This window comes from Chanodichthys erythropterus, chromosome 14 (assembly GCF_024489055.1).
Source record: "Chanodichthys erythropterus isolate Z2021 chromosome 14, ASM2448905v1, whole genome shotgun sequence".
NCBI lineage: Eukaryota > Metazoa > Chordata > Actinopteri > Cypriniformes > Xenocyprididae > Chanodichthys > Chanodichthys erythropterus.
In genome coordinates this window covers 14,738,094-14,755,483 of record NC_090234.1, presented here as the reverse complement: position 1 = coordinate 14,755,483, position 17,390 = coordinate 14,738,094, and the positions used below count along the sequence as shown (strand labels likewise).

The 17,390-nt window shown below is 35.3% G+C and overlaps 1 protein-coding gene across 2 annotated transcripts in view; it reads right to left on the bottom strand.

Annotated features, from left to right (window-relative positions):
* The window catches only part of tanc1b (tetratricopeptide repeat, ankyrin repeat and coiled-coil containing 1b), a 183,619-nt gene extending 166,249 nt beyond the window's left edge, over positions 1–17,370 (bottom strand). For both annotated transcript variants that reach the window (XM_067409266.1, XM_067409267.1), the window contains exon 1: positions 17,271–17,370. The gene's annotated coding sequence lies outside the window, so the exon portion shown is untranslated. The remainder of the gene's footprint in view (positions 1–17,270) is intronic.
* Between the last annotated feature and the right edge of the window lie 20 nt (positions 17,371–17,390).

Below are 17,390 nucleotides of genomic sequence, written 5' to 3'. Positions count from 1 at the left end.
CCACAGGAATGACCATGTGGCAGGGCTACAGGTAGTCTGGGCTCTATAAAGCAGCTTTATCTCACACTCATTTTAAAGGGGGTCTTGCTGCTCCAATGACTTGGCTATCTGTATTATCTCGGTGGGCCTCTCAGCAGCCCTTTACACACCGAAGCAGCCACAGAGACCCTGAAACTTACTTAAAAGCAGAGCAAAGGAAAGGAAAGCACCGTGGTTTAAAGGTGAAGTGTATTAGTTTAGCACCACAGTGTTATGTTAGTATCATTGAGATACTATAGTTTTCATTAATATTTTGAATTTGTGTTTGTTTGTTTTATTTTTAGTTAGTAACTTGTTTTATTTGAGTTAAAGAACAGCTGTTAGGGGCTATTATGCTTTTTTGAATATTACCTGTAGTGTGTAATATAGCTGTGAATGTAAAAGATCTGCAAAGATCAAAGTGCACGACAAATAAAGTTATTGTCTTTTAAAAGAAAGAATCGATTCTGAACTGGCGAAACGAGTCGCCAACAATTCCTGTTACAAACCTACATAATGTAACAAATGTGCATAATGCCAGCCTATGCTCTTCATTGGCTGCCCGAGAACAATATCTACTTTGCCCCGCCCTCAATCACTATAGTTCAAACTGAGAATGGAAGTCATGTTCATCAAGCGCTGATGAAGATCCGGAGCTGAAATTCAGATATGGTAATAAGAGTGTCGTCTCCAACACAAGTTGTAAGAGGTCAACCAATCACAACAGACTGGACCATCTGACCAATCAGAGCAGGGGGTTTAAAGAGACTGAATCTACAAACTAACCATTTTCACGCTCTTTGAGATATGAGGTGATGCCCGATGTATATTATGAGAAAATTAAAGTGTTTTTTGGCCTTGGACGCCTGTAAACCTATTACAGGAGTCCTCCAAAACAAAATTAGGAATCTTTTAAATAGGGGGCACTTTGACATTTATTTTATTTCAGGTAACAAAGACGTTTTTTTATGGTTTTATTTTTACCCTGAGCACCATTAGTGATGCCAAATTTAAATGTAAAATGATTCATTTTCAAACAGGTTTCCGAGTCGATTTCTTTAAAAGAAAATATCTCCCTTTGCATTGAACTTTGGGCATCGTAACTTTGCAGATGTTGTTTATGCTCAAACAGCAACATTACACACTAACTAAAGTTTAAAAAGTGAAATCATAATCAACCACCCCTTTAAACAAATAAAAATGACGGATAAAGATTCATGAGTCAATACTTAATATTCAATTGTGGACACTAATTTCTACCTATTTTTATGATTTTAGATGAAAAATAGTCTGCCATAATCTAGAATAGGGCTGCACGATTAATTGCATGCAATTGTCATGCGTGTCTCATCAGTCAAGCCAGTTCTGTGATTAGCGGAAAAATGTCCATCACCTGCTTTCAAATGGAGCGGCACTTAATATACAGAGCGTTAGTTGGCGGACAAGCTACGCAATATCGCGTTCATAATCGCAGATGAATCGCCTTCGACTATGAACACGATATTGCGTAGCTTGTCCGCAAACTACGGCTCTGTATATTAAGTGCCGCTCCATTTGAAAGCAGGTGATGGACATTTACCTCTAATCACAGAACCGGCTTTACTGATGAGACACGCATGACAATCTCATGCGATTAATCGTGCAGCCCTAATCTAGAACTAACTAGTTAACCTAGTTAACTAATCCTATAAAATTAACTAAAGTTATAGAAAAGATTTAACTCTTTAAGTTTCTTAAATTTCCTACTTTGTTATAAGCAATCTCATCCCAACTAATTAACAACTTCATCAACTATTCATCACAAAATTAAGAGTTATGTATATTATTATTAATGCTGTGATGCCTAAATTCACACAACATTGACAAAAACTACTGCGCAAGTTCTTTATAAGAAAAAGTAATATAGATATTTAATGCATTTGTGTTATTGCCCATGCATATAACACGAAAATAATTATCAGCTTATCATTTTATCCAGAAGTTTATTATCAGTGCATCTCTACAGAAAACATCACCTGCTTCACTTTTAAACTGTGTATTGTGGAAGTTCAGAGGAACAACAGAGAAACAAAAGCCTTCCCCTGCGTTCTGCAATCAATCTTTTATGAACACCTGCAATAAACTTGTTTCTAACTAATCCCGAATAGTTAAAAAGATCTCATTTCCATTATGTCACAATTCCACCCCACCTTAAAATAACACTGCACAGTTCAACAATAGGCAGGTTGAAGTGCTGCCGGTACCATCTGCAGAGCGCAGCGCAGGAAACGGACGTGGCATTGTCCTGCTGATGGCCTCTGGCTCCTTCCACTCACAAACTGAACCATCAGAGCCCACATGAGCCCTATGTGTCCTCTAGACTCTCACAATTACAGCAGGTCAATCTCAAACCGCCGCCAAGATCCACTTATTTACACACTTTTCCATTCTCTCATTCTCCAAGCAACTCTTTTCAATGAGCTATTCGACATGAGTGATTCCTCAGAGTCCTTGTCCGGCGTCATGACAACCACTAAAACCAACAGAGCCGGACCTGCTTCTGTGACGGGTCGTTCCTAGTAAGATATACATTTTAGATGGTTAAAATATTAAAACCATAATTTTATAAGATAATTTTTTTCTTTACTGTCTCTAATCAACATGTTTTCTTTGAAATAGTGAATTTATTCATTTTCCTCAATATCACTTGACAAAAATCATCTTAACTAATAAAAGATTTGACGAATTCTTAAAAAGTTACAGAGCTGTAAAAGTTCAACACAACTGGAACGACCTGGCCGAGTCTTTAGTGGAAAGAAAATGACAGACATCATTTTGTGAAATGGAGAATTTAATAGATGAAATTGCTATAAATGGACAGAGACTGTGAGAACAATGGACACGTTAATAGGGACCGTTAAATGCCCATTGACGAAAATAACCTGAACGAGATAACAGGTGATTGCAGACGGTGGGAAGAATTCTTCACCTTGAAACAGGAAATGAGCAAGAAAAAGACAATGAGCCGCTGGAGCGGGCGGTATCTCAGCTCTATAGACGGCCATTCATTCATAATGACATGAAAAGAAAAATGCAACAATGACGTTTTTAATATGAGTTTACTTCAGGCCATCAAACAGCTCTGGGAAACAGGGATGAGAAGTCTGGGTAATGGGAAAATGGATATATTGCATCTACACTATTAATATTAACTCTCAACAAGAGAGTTAAACAGGCGATGCTATCGTTCTTATATCAAGTACTGCTTCAATGGCAAAAAGATGACTCTTAATTTTATTTTTTCAATTTTATTTTTAAGTTAATATAATTAAAGAGCAAACAGATGACTCTAATTTAATTTAATTTGATTTTTTAATTTTATTTTATTTTATTTTATTCAAATACTTCTTCAAGAGCAAAGAGATGACTCTATTTTATTTTATTATTTTATTTTATTCTATTCAAGTACTGCTTCAAGAGCAAAAAGATGACTTAATTTAATTTAATAAATTAGAAAAGATAATATTCTGCACTTTTGGTGCATTTTATTGCTCCACTTTTAAGAATGCAATTAATAATACTAATATCAGACTGATGTAACTGATGTTTAGTATAATTGCAGAATAGGATCCACGTGCTTGATAAAATAAAATAAAATAAAATAAAATAAAATAAAAAATTAAATAAAAATTAAAAATTAAGAATCATATGTTTCCTCTTGAAGCAGTACTTGAATAAAATAAAATAAAAAAATAACAAAATAAATAAATAAAAATTAAATTAAATTAAAATTAAGAATCAACTTTTTGCTCTTGAAAAAAGTAATGTAAAATAAATGTATAAATTAAATTTAAAAAAATTATTAAATTAAATTAAGTCATCTTTTTGCTCTTGAAGCAGTACTTGAATAGAATTAAATTAAAAAATTAAATTAAATTAAGAGTCATCTGTTTGCTCTCGAAGCAGTACTTGAATAAAACAAAAATTGAATTAAATTTAAAAAATAAATTAAATTAAATTAGAGTCATCTGTTTGCTCTTTAATTATATTAAATTAAAAATAAAATTGAAAAAATAAAATAAAGAGTCATCTTTTTGCTCTTGAAGCAATACTTGATCTGTAAACACTTGAACTCCACTCAACCTTCTGTGGAAAGTCATAAAGTTTCCCTTCCCAGCTGACAGGAATGATCACAGGTCTAAACAGAGCACAGACAACTCAGAAACAGGCGGTTTTCAACACCCAGAGTTAAGTGACTCACTCGCCTCTTCAGGGCAGAAAATGAAGTCATGCTGATGCTGGTAAGTTTAGATTTGACTGAGGCAGAGTAACTCTCCCTGACCTACAATAACATCCCCTCTACTTACATACAGTACATATGAGAAGAGAGTAGAGTTGGGAATCGAAAATCAATTCCAATTCTGAAATCGAATACTTTAAGGTCAGGAACCGGATACTTATTATATTACAGTTTATTAGTTAGTTGTTCTTTAGGCTGCTGATTTCATGGTATTCAGCTGCAAGAGAATGTTTTGCAAAAAGACACAGAATAAATATGTTTGATATCTAAATGTTTGACTTTTTTTTTACCATTTTGGAATCGAAAGAATCAGAATCAGTAAGAAGAATCAGAATTACTAAAATTCAAACGATGCCCAACCCTAGAAGAGACACACTCTATGAGTCAACAATAAACAGCATGTTCATTCGGCTCTGCTTCTGTTCCAGAGGACAAGCAGGGCATATTTTAGGTTTAAGGCACCCGAGGGCCCACTATTTTTGGTTATCTTTTGAAGACAATAAACAGAATTGGCAGTAAAGCTTTTTGAGCATATCTCACGTAAAAGAGATCTGAAACCTATGGAAGCTTGTTTCCACCATTAAATAAGAAAAATAAAAAAGGTAATTGAGTTATAAAGTCAGAACTGTGAGATATAAACTTTATAAAGATATAAAGAAGTTTTTAATCACGTAATTCTGACTTTATAACTCGCAATTGTGAATTTATATCACAATTCTCACTTTGTATCATGCAATTCTGACTTTTTTTCTCAGAATTGCGAGATATAAAGTCAGAAATGCGAGTTTCCTACTTTTTCTCAGAATTGTGAGTTGTGCGAATAGTCTCGCAATTCTTTATATCTCGCAATTCTGACTTTTTTTCTCAGAATTGCGAGATATAAAGTCAGAAATGCGAGTTTCCTACTTTTTCTCAGAATTGTGAGTTGTGCGAATAGTCTCGCAATTCTTTATATCTCGCAATTCTGACTTTTTTCTCAGAATTGCAAGAAAAAGCTGCAATTACCTTTTTTTTTACTTCATGGCGGAAACAAGCTTCCATAGAAACCTGACTTTTTAAAATTGGGAAATATTTTATATATGTAAAATTTCTTTAAGAAAACTTCTTTTAAATATATAGTTTGATTCATTTCTGTGAATCTGTTCAAACTGTCCATTTTTATGAATTGATATAATTCACTGATTCAATACTCGAAAATATATTTAAATAATATTTTCTTATGTTTTAGTAAGAAATATACAGGTAGTTATTGCTATTTATTTCTTTATGCATTTATTGGTGAACGTAAATTACTAAATATTGTTTCAGGGAAATCCAAAAATTAACTAAATATTTGTTAATTGCTATCAAAATGTATGGGTTAACAAACTCAATTAACATTAACTACAAACTCAAAACTTGATAGTTCTGCTTACTGTGAACATCATAACTCAAAAAATTTGATGTAATTGATTACCTCAGATTTTTTGACTTAGCCCAGCTTATTCGGGTTTACAGTGTACCATGACATTATATGCATTAAACTTATATCCTACTAAGTATCAACATTATCGCTAATGATTCACAATAATATTGTTTATGATTTATAGGAACTCTGTCACATTAATCACCTCAACTATTGATAACAGAGGAAGAAGAAAGTGTGAGAAAAATCACACACTCTTCCCTAAACAAAGTTGAGACTTGTTTCACTTAAAGTTCACAGTTGCGCCTGAGGCTGTGGAAACTAAATCAACCTGACAAGACAGCATTCATTCACTCCAATATACACACACTATAGAAAGACAAAACACTTCTTCCTTCCTTCACTGGAATTCAATCCACACAGACTCCACCTTACATTAATGCATCATTATCATTATCAAGAGAAGAATCAAGACTACACAGCTATAGGAAAAGATTCTGGAATAAGAGAATCAATCGTCATGACTTAAGGCCTTCAAACGGATGTATGTTACTGTTATCTGACTGAAGTAAAATATTAACTTACCCAGTAGAAAGTCTGCTGGCAATCTCTAACTTAAGCACGGCAGATCCTGTCCCTTATTTCAAAGCAAAGCTGGGTCATATAGCTTAAAAAATAAAGGTATATCTTTCAATATTTTTCAGGATATTATTGACAATATTCTATATATCACCAGGAACTACCATGATTACATTTTATTTTGATTAACTTAATATTACTGCCACAAAAATCCGCTGTCAGTGACGCAAAGTAAAGCTGAGTGTCATAAATGTGAGAATTCCCCCACATTCCTCATCGGAATTCCATGAGGATGAAGTGCAAATGAGTGAATGTGAAAGGATGACATGCACGTCTCCTCCGCTGATAAACACTTCACAGGTGATCAGCTACGACAGCCAACAGATAAGACTATGGGAACTTTCTAGCAGGTCAAGAGCAGAGGATAAACTGTGCAAATAGGTAGGCATTGAGACTCAAAAGAAGAGTAACTAACACCTGTGAATCTGAAATGAAGAATGAGGCTGCACATGAAATGTTTTACATTACAAATCTTTTCTTGAAAAGCTCTCAAAGTCAAAAATCATGGACATCTAAGCATTATATCATAATAGATCTAAGCAAATGTATTATGACAGATGTTGAAAAACAGACGTTCTCTGTTGTGAATAAAGAATAACGTGACTGACATCTAAAACAAGAAAAACTGGCCAATTCAGAACACTTTGCTTTTGTGTGTTCTGTTATATAACATTCACATAGTAAATTCACAAAGCAATTATAAAATGAAACATTTTACCATTACAGCGAATTCAGACTCAAACTTTTTTCCATTATCTTTTTTTTTTTCCTTCTTTTTTTTTTACTGACAAAATGTATTTATCAAGACTACACATGCCTCAAAGAATATGAAAAACAGGCTTATGACTTCAGGTGAAATTATTGGAAAGTTATAATATTTAAGAAATTGACTGACCAATAATAACAATATACTATGGAAGCTTGTTTCTGCCACTGAATAAAAAATGTAATTGCGACTTTTTATCTCACAATACTGACTTTTTTCTCGCAATTGCATGTTATAAAGTGAGAACTGCGTGTTATAAAGTCAGAATTGCGAGATATAAAGTCAGAATTGCGTGTTATAAAGTCAGAATTGCAAGTTATAAAGTGAGAATTGCGAGTTATAAAGTGAGAATTGATTGATATAAAGTCAGAATTGCGAGATATAAAGTCAGAATTGTGAGATAGAGGCTGAATTGCGATTTATAGTGTCAGAATTGTGTGATATAAAGTCAGAATTGCGAGTTATAAAGTCAGAGTTGCGAGTTATAAAGTCAGAATTGCGAATTATAAAGTCAGAATTGCATGATATAAAGTCAGAATTGTGAGTTCTAAAGTCAGAATTGCGAGATATAGTCAGAATTGTGTGATATAAAGTCAGAATTGCGAGATATAAAGTCAGAACTGCGAGATATAAAGTCAGAATTGCGAGATATAGTCAGAATTGTGTGATATAGTCAGAATTGTGTGATATAAAGTCAGAGTTGCGAGATATAAAGTCAGAATTGTGAGTTCTAAAGTCAGAATTGCGAGATATAGTCAGAATTGTGTGATATAAAGTCAGAATTGCGAGATATAAAGTCAGAACTGCGAGATATAAAGTCAGAATTGCGAGATATAGTCAGAATTGTGTGATATAGTCAGAATTGTGTGATATAAAGTCAGAGTTGCGAGATATAAAGTCAGAATTGCGAGTTATAAAGTCAGAGTTGCGAGTTATAAAGTCAGAATTGCGAATTATAAAGTCAGAATTGCGAATTATAAAGTCAGAATTGCGAGTTCTAAAGTCAGAATTGCGAGATATAGTCAGAATTGTGTGATATAAAGTCAGAATTGCGAGATATAAAGTCAGAACTGCGAGATATAAAGTCAGAATTGCGAGATATAGTCAGAATTGTGTGATATAGTCAGAATTGTGTGATATAAAGTCAGAGTTGCGAGATATAAAGTCAGAATTGCGAGTTATAAAGTCAGAATTGCGAGTTATAAAGTCAGAATTGCGAGTTATAAAGTCAGAGTTGCGAGTTATAAAGTCAGAGTTGCGAGTTATAAAGTCAGAATTGCGAATTATAAAGTGAGAATTGCGAATTATAAAGTCAGAATTGCGTGATATAAAGTGAGAATTGCGAGATATAAAGTCAGAATTGCGAGTTCTAAAGTCAGAGTTGCGAGTTATAAAGTCAGAATTGCGAATTATAAAGTCAGAATTGCGAATTATAAAGTCAGAATTGCGAGATATAGTCAGAATTGCGAATTATAAAGTCAGAATTGCGAGATATAGTCAGAATTGTGTGATATAAAGTCAGAATTGCGAGATATAAAGTCAGAACTGCGAGATATAAAGTCAGAATTGCAAGATGTAGTCAGAATTGTGTGATATAAAGTCAGAGTTGCGAGTTATAAAGTCAGAATTGCGAATTATAAAGTCAGAATTGCGTGATATACAGTCAGAATTGCGAGATATAAAGTCAGAATTGCGAGATATAAAGTCAGAGTTGCGAGTTATAAAGTCAGAATTGCGAATTATAAAGTCAGAATTGCGAATTATAAAGTCAGAATTGCGAATTATAAAGTCAGAATTGCGTGATATACAGTCAGAGTTGCTAGATACAAAGTCAGAATTGCGAGATATAAAGTCAGAGTTGCGAGTTATAAAGTCAGAATTGCGAATTATAAAGTCAGAATTGCGAATTATAAAGTCAGAATTGCGTGATATAAAGTCAGAATTGCGTGATATACAGTCAGAATTGCGAGATATAAAGTCAGAATTGCGAGATATAAAGTCAGAATTGCGAGTTCTAAAGTCAGAGTTGCGAGTTATAAAGTCAGAATTGCGAATTATAAAGTCAGAATTGCGAATTATAAAGTCAGAATTGCGAAATATAAAGTCAGAGTTGCTAGATACAAAGTCAGAATTGCGAGATATAAAGTCAGAATTGCGAGATATAATGTCAGAATTGCGAGCTATAAAGTCAGAATTGCGAGCTATAAAGTCAGAATTGCGAGCTATAAAGTCAGAATTGCGTGTTATAAAGTCAGAATTGCGAGATATAAAGTCAGAATTGCGAGATATAAAGTCAGAATTGCGAGTTCTAAAGTCAGAGTTGCGAGTTATAAAGTCAGAATTGCGAATTATAAAGTCAGAATTGCGAATTATAAAGTCAGAATTGCGTGATATAAAGTCAGAGTTGCTAGATACAAAGTCAGAATTGCGAGATATAAAGTCAGAATTGCGAGATATAATGTCAGAATTGCGAGCTATAAAGTCAGAATTGCGAGCTATAAAGTCAGAATTGCGAGCTATAAAGTCAGAATTGCGTGTTATAAAGTCAGAATTGCGAAATATAAAGTCAGAATTAGGGGTGGGACAAAATATCGATATGGCAATATATCGTCGTCCTTCTCTGTGCGATTCGAGAATATCGATATTTTAATTAATAAAATAAAGTGCTATAAATAGATTTCTCTGCTCAAAGCGTCGCTATACTTCAAGGCGGCGCTAAACACATGAATAAAGGAAACGTGAACAGAAGTTAACTAGCCTAAGAAAAAGAGGTTTTTAACAGGATGGCATAGCCTACAACAGTGTGAGCAAAATACATGCCCCAGCCCCGTTTAAGTTCAAATTTTCAACGCACTTTTATACCATTGATGTGACAAACGACATCTTTGACGTTCTTCACCAAGTGCTTAGATATACACAGGTGCCTTTGAAAGCATATTTTAGGGATCCGCTGCTTTCGAACGTTCCTGTGTATATCTATGCAAGCTTTTGGGTGGGTCTGTTTGCACCTGGTCACTTCATGCATTTTCTCTGATTGGATAGCTATCGGATAGTGAAAAGACCAGGTCTAAATGCCCTCTGAAACGCATTTGAGACAGATTTAAATCTGATCGCTCAAACCACTTCAGGGGGTTGCCTGGGCATTCCAGTCAAAACTGTATATGTATCAGTCTAAATACATCTGGTTGTTGAAACCACAGATATCGTGATGTATCATTATAGGATTGTCTAGAAATATCGATTATCAGAGAATCACTGAATCGCGATACTATCATTATCGTGAGCCATGTATTGTGATCGTATCATATTGTGAGGTACCCTGCGATTCCCACCCCTAGTCAGAATTGTGAGATATAAAGTCCAATTCTGAGGGGGAAAAATGACAGATTTTTCTCTCAGAATTGCAAGTTTATATCTCACAATTCTGACGTTATATCGCGCAATTGTGAGTTTAACCAAGCAATTGAGTTGTTTTAACCTGGTGGTTGGGTTAAACGTTTGCCCAACATGCTGGGTAGTTTTATTTAACTCAACTATTGTTTAAAAATTACTGTATTGCTTGCTTAAATGAACCCAAAGTATGTTGGAAATTAACATTTATTAATAAGTTTAATGAATGATAATTAAACAATAAACATTTATTAAATTGCTTATTAATAAATGTTCACCTTTTGATTATTATTGTTGCCTCTAGTAATTATGTGTCTGATTTTTAATTTCCAACCTATTTTGGGTTCATTTTGAGCCAGACATATAGTCATTTTTAAACAATAGTTGAGTTAAATAAAACTGCCCAGCAGGTTGATCAAACATTGGGTTTGCCCATTTTCAAGCCAACTTGGGTTGTTTTTAACCCAGCATTTTTAGTGTACATTTGCCGGAATGCAGAAAAAAAGTGTTTATGTGATTCAATTTTGGTGGTTACTGAATGAAAACATTGGAGAATAATAAAACAATATCAATCAATACATTTCAAGAATTGAAATGATGGTGGTGGTGCAAGAGGGTTTAGTTAAAGAGATCCCCAAACTAGTCATTGGACTATTCAGACCACCACCAATCAGTGTGCCAAACCTTACAAATACTTCCACAGGATGCAACAGACACAGAGGAAAAGCAGAGGAAACAGAATAATAATAAAAAAATGCCTACAAAAACAATAGGGGTTAGACTCTACGTTTGGTACTTAGCGATGATAGAACACAAAAGTACAGTGGCAAAAATAGGGAGGAACTCAACACAGTGGCAACAAGGGAAAAAATCTCACTCTTATGTTTTCTCTGAGCCGTCATGGCAGTGCTCTACATTTCACAGACCGGTACAGTTTATTCTGCACATTCCCACATAGCGAGCTCACCGCATGTCCAAAAACGACAGCTCAACCAAAACACACACAGTGCTGTGGTCCAGTATAAGTCACCTAACTGCTGCAAAGGAGTCTGTAATTCTAAGAGTAACAGACCTCTGACTAGACTTCAAAAGTCTGGTTGCACATTGCACAATGTAGCTCTGGGTCAAGAACTGCCCATTTAGACAGGATATGACTGTCTAACTGACATGTCAAATGACCAATCAGTGGTCATTCTGTTTCTAGAGGCCATATGTGGTGGGTTTATCTTAAATAAATACCATACACTAAAAAAACTCTAGGCTAAAAACATACAAGTTGGATTGAAAATTGACAAACCCAGCAATTGGGTTGTTTTAACCCAGCAAATGGGTTAAATGTTTGCCCAACCTGCTGGGTAGTTTTATTTAAATCAACTATTGTTTAAAAATTACTGTATTGCTTGCTTAAAATGAACCTAAAGTATGTTGGAAATTAACATTTATTAATGAATAATAACTAAACACCATTTGATTATCACTGTTGCCTCTTGTAATTATGTGTCCGATTTTTAATTTCCAACCTATTTTGGGTTCATTTTAAGCCAGCCATATAGTCATTTTTAAACAATAGTAGGGTTAAATAAAACTACCCAGCAGGTTAGGCAAACATTTAACCCAACCACTGGGTTAAAACAACCCAATCGCTGGGTTTGTCCATTTTCAACCCAGCACTTTTATAGTATAATATCTAGGGGGGAATGATACATCCATATGGTTCAATGGATTGATCAAATGACTAATGCAATGCGTAAAAAAAAATCAATATACTTTTTTATATATCTATAAGATATACTACATTTGTTTGAGCTTTAACAACTGAAATTTCTTTTTTATACTTATCTTTCTGTATAAATGTCTTTTTTTCAACAACTAGCATACCTTATGTTATTGCGAATGTATTTGGATACTAGATTTATACATTTTAGAGAGCACAGAAGACTGAAAGACTTTCTTGGCTGTTGTCATGGCTCTCATCTAATTGCACAAGCACAAGATGATTGATGATCTCATGTGCAACTTGATATTTTTTCATTATTTACTTTTCCATATTATTTAAAATCTAAGGTGCATTTTTTGAGGATGTCGCAGTTGAGATACAGAGATTGCAACTTTCAGAGAGTTCAAATAAATGTTCATGTTATACTTTGGTTGCATTTGTGAGTTAACAAAAATGTAACTGGATGTGTAAAAAAGGCACATAATAGTTACGACGCTCAAAGTTCAATGCGACGTCAGATATTTTCTTTTAGAGCAATCACTTTTTAAGGACTACAACAAACGGCTGGTAGGGACTATAAAGAGCTTCTTCCCAGGTTGGTGACATCACAAACCCTAAAATGTACATAAATCCCGCCCCCGAGAACATGCTACAAAGGGGGCGAGGCCATGTTGGGCTGCTTTAGAGAAGAGGAAGAGTTGTTGTAGTAGAGTGTTGTTGTCATGCCGTCATTTTACGCCGGACTGCTTCACAAACGAGGATCAATTCAACACAAAAGATGAACATGACGACACATGCTAGTGGATGAGTTGAATCAACTCCACAGCAACTACATCAATTTATCCACTAACCATTCAGAAACGTCCAGTTTCATTCTAAAAGTTGTAACTTCTTCCTGAGTCTCTCCATCAGTGTCGACTCCGGTTTGAACAATGTAAGGCTGAACACCGTTACTGACAATCCTCATTTTGGCTGCATGAGATTCTCCAGCTTTGTTGTTGTTGAGCTGTTAAAGCTACCCTACCTCAAACAAAACAGAAATTGCACACTTCACCTTTAACCTTAATAACAACTCATAACTAGTAAGATTTAATCATTAGAATAATTTAGAACCACAATCAAGATAAACAATCTTTGCTCGGAAATACAGAGCATTTAAAGCATTTCGACCTCCCACAAAGCACTAGAATTAGTTTATTATTTCCATACTGACAGCATCTGAGTGCCCTGCTGAAACAGACACACAACGCAGCTTTTGTTTTGGCCGTAACACAACCCTCTCCCTGGCCACTAGCACAATGTTATTAAATGAGCGTTTCCCTGCAGGCCACCAGAGTCACCCCCAGCACCGTAAAAACGTCCCATCATGATCTACAGCCCGACAACCAGTCGCTGATGTGGATGGAGCCAGTCAGGGCAATTAAGAAATCTCGCTTTCATTCCAGTTGGCACCGCGGCACCATTAGCGCTGCATGACAGAGAAAAAAAACTCATTTTCCAACATTTGTTTTAAGCTTCAAAGTGCATTTGTGCCTGGCAGCTTTATTTAACACAGCCAAACAGAGATAGAAGGATGACTTTTGAACCTAAATCTCTACAGGTGTGTCATATTGTGAGTCACACAAGCTCCGAATCATTCCATTGGATCCTCTAGCGAACACGTGGCTACTTCAGCAAAGCAGATGTGCAGCATAATGGACATATTGTGAAGATATGGATTCAAGACATCCAAGACTACAGGTCTTTTCATGCCCCTCTGTATCTACTACATGTGTTTACATATGGCACCAGCACCTGTTATTTGCCAGCTGGCTATGAACCATGAGATGGGGTTCCCACACTTTTTTTGACCAATGACTTTCCATGACTTTTACAGTTGTTTATGATTTGCAGAGAAGAATCACTGTACAGAGATTGCATTTATAAAGAGACAAGAGCTGAGCAAAACTAGCTATAATATAAACTCATTATAGAAATATGTTCCTTTGAGAGTTTCAAATCACAAAATCACAATTTTAAAATGTCCTGGATTTCCATGACTGTGGGAAGCCTGTATAGTAAATCCATGGTAAGCTTTCCTAAGGGTAGGAAAAGGAGTGTCCCCTGTCAACAGCACACATCCAACCCTCATGACTCAGCTGAATAGAAGAGAAGAGGGCATTAAAGCTCCATCAGAATCACTGATGACGACTCCAGGGATTTGTGGGTCATTTTGAAACTTTAAAGCATTACTATTAATAATAATGCAAATAAATGTCATGGAAAAAATGGCACAGTGCAAAAAAACTGTAACAGACCTAAAAATAGATGTCATATTAATTGTACATAAAAACAGTTTCTTTTTTTCTTTAGATTTTTGGCCAAAATGTGACCTGGACATGAGATTCACCTGTAAGTTAAAGGCACAATATGTAAGATTTTTGGATTAAAAACACTAGAACAGTGTTATATATTTTGTTGACTTGTGTACTTACATCATCCCAGATGGTTCCAAGAATGTTTAAATCCAGAGAAATATGACCAGGACACGGACCGTGTCCGTGCGTAGCCTATCAATGACATCTAGGGATGTAACGGTACGCATATTCATACCGAACAGTTCACAGGGAAAGTTCCAAATGGAAGTGATCATCCCTTTGTGAGCAGGGCATATGTAGCCACGTGACATATGTAGCCGTATGGAATGAACTTGGCAAACGGAGTGGAGTAATTTCCTCATTATCTTCAACTGGGATGTTCCCGTGACAACGCAGCTCCGGTATAAATAATAGGGCTGGGTAAAAAATATCAATTTCTCGATTTTAATCGATTCTCATTTTTACGAACCGATATCGATTCATAAATCCCAAGACTCGATTAGTCTAGTCTGCTTTCACTTGATGAATGAGCAGAATATGTAGCGCCTCCCATCCAATAAATCGCAATAATCTTTGTGCTTTTTTACTTTTGATATGAAGCAAAGTCTCACATTTCAAATGAAGTCCATCTTATTATGAGATTCAAAAAATAAATACCGTTTTGGCGCTGTTTAATGTGGCGTGACGGATCGCTTTAGCATCTCAGTTCAAGAGAAGATGTGAACATCCTCTCCTCCACTTTAATACCAGTTACAGTGAAATAAACATGCATGAACATCTGAAGGTATGATAAAAGATACAGTACAACTTACTGAAATCAGTATCATGTCTCGTGTAATCGCTCAGTGTTTCAACCTCAGAAAGACGTCAATAAAACAGCTTGTAAACAATGTCACGTAACGTCACATTTACCTCAGAAAAACATATTCAGAGACCATAAACTCATTAGTCAGCTAGAAAAGTGAACTGTAGAGAGCAGCATTCTGATAAATATAGCAATGCACTGTTACATATTCATTATAATTTTTAATGTTCTTCAATATTTAATGCATGTTTGAATAAATCAGTTATGACAGCCGCAATTTAAATGTTTATATTTCAAAAAAACGAATTGAAGTAGAAATATGATTATGTAATTCTAAACTTTATGTATAATAAAAACATTGAGTGTAATTTAAGTGTTTGTATATAAATTAATTTAACCTTCAATATTATTACAGTAGCACCAACTGACTCCCATGTGTAGTTTATAGCATTAGTATTTTTCCTCTAGAAAATTTGCCATGTACTGTAACTGAAATACTACATCCAAAATAATCGATATCGAATCGAAAGCATGTGAATAGTAATCAAATTGTGAAAATTGTGTCAATACCCAGCCCTAACAGCAGGGGCGCAAGAGACACTTTCGAAGTGGGGGGGACCAAACTGCGTCGCTGGTCGAGGCAATAACTTTCGTTTCGCTTTTAGATATTTCTATTATAGATGCCATTAATGCATTTACCATTTACCTTACCTTCGAGAGTAATAGAGTTAAATTGCCGCTGCTAGTTTCCAACTGACAAGATGATGTGTTTATTCAGAGGATCTGTGCAGAAAGAGATGGAAGCCCCTCCCATGACGCGAATACGGTCTGAACACACTTAGTTTAGACGCGCGAACAGGGTGAATTTGACGCACGTCTGAAGCGTCTGACTTCAAAATGTTCAAGCGTCCAACTAGACGCGTCTGACGTGAATTCGACGCCCCAGACGCGTTCGGTGTGAATGCAGCATAACAGTAATGTTAATAATCTCATTCTGCGCTCATTCTCGGCATCATCAAGCTAAGCCTTTGTTTTGAATAGGCGACCTCTAGTGGCGAAAAATTACATATTGTGCCTTTAAATATCTTTGAGTACCCTAAAAAAGTGCTCTATAAACAAAATATATTATTATTAAGTACACTACTAGCCAAAACCTACTTATTCATTATTATGAAAAAAAAAATCCACAAATTAGAATAATAATAATAAAGTAATCAAAATTATGAAATAACACAAACAGAAGCACTTCAACACTTCTTAGTGTTTTTCCATCCATCCTATCTGGTCTTTTTTTATTCACTACTATTTTGGAGGCTAAATAAGTGTAAAACATTTATATTTGTCTATTTTTAAGCATTTAAACAGAAATATTTTGAATTTCAGTCAAGCGTCAATTCATCTGTCAACCGTTGGAATAACGTCATTATATGTTAGGGAGTCTGAGAGGGGTAACGTTAGCCTATATATAATCAAAACACATAAACTATGTGGAAAACCACATTATGGAGAGCTTCAACTCATAATAAATGTAATAATGCTTTCCACTACAATCCAGATATCAGAAAGTGAATCTCTGCGACACACAAATTCGTGAATTCCCATTATAAGAGCAGATGATCCCAGCAGGACACGCCAATACTCCAACTACATGTGTTAAAGAGGTTTCAGCCTACATTTAAACAGTTCATAAACCACATCCACACACTGGTATCCCATGACAGAGAAGCAGACAAGCCTCGGCATATTCCCGTTTAATCTGAGGTCGGGAATCGCGAACTAAAACAAATGATCAAACTCCAACTTAACTCACGAGCCTTTGAAAAAGATGTGGGAACACTTTGAACGCTTCATTAATGTCCACCGGCCAGCTCTGTAGATGAAAATGCTACATTACCTGATTTATGTCATGAATTATCCGTCAGGGAAAAGTTTTGAGGACGCCGCTTCTCTCTCTCAGGATCACAGACAGTGTGGAAGCGCGCGCGGCTCCTCCCTCCCTCCGCGCGCGTGCACT